The sequence below is a fragment of the Penaeus monodon genome, chromosome 29 (assembly GCF_015228065.2).
Source record: "Penaeus monodon isolate SGIC_2016 chromosome 29, NSTDA_Pmon_1, whole genome shotgun sequence".
Taxonomy (NCBI): domain Eukaryota; kingdom Metazoa; phylum Arthropoda; class Malacostraca; order Decapoda; family Penaeidae; genus Penaeus; species Penaeus monodon.
In genome coordinates, this window is record NC_051414.1 from 6,882,759 (window position 1) to 6,882,981 (window position 223).

At 33.6% G+C, this 223-nt stretch overlaps 1 protein-coding gene across 1 annotated transcript in view; it reads right to left on the reverse strand.

Annotated features, from left to right (window-relative positions):
- The window catches only part of LOC119591921 (ras-related protein Rab-23-like), a gene marked incomplete in the record, with an annotated part of 62,269 nt that overhangs the window by 1,438 nt on the left and 60,608 nt on the right, over positions 1-223 (reverse strand).

The window sequence follows — 223 nt, forward strand, 5'->3', positions numbered from 1 at the left end:
GTAATATGCTCCAAAATATTCTATAATTGCAGTACACATATTTCATTTTTAAGCTCCGTATCCAGAAGCATATATGATATACATGGATAAATTATGACGATAATGAGTCAATATAATGGCGCCCTGCCGTGAACAGCCAAGATAATCACCTTGAAAGTGTCAAGAAAACTTATATTTTCTTTTCGTTATAAATCGAGTGCCTCTATAAAGTGCATCGTGTAAG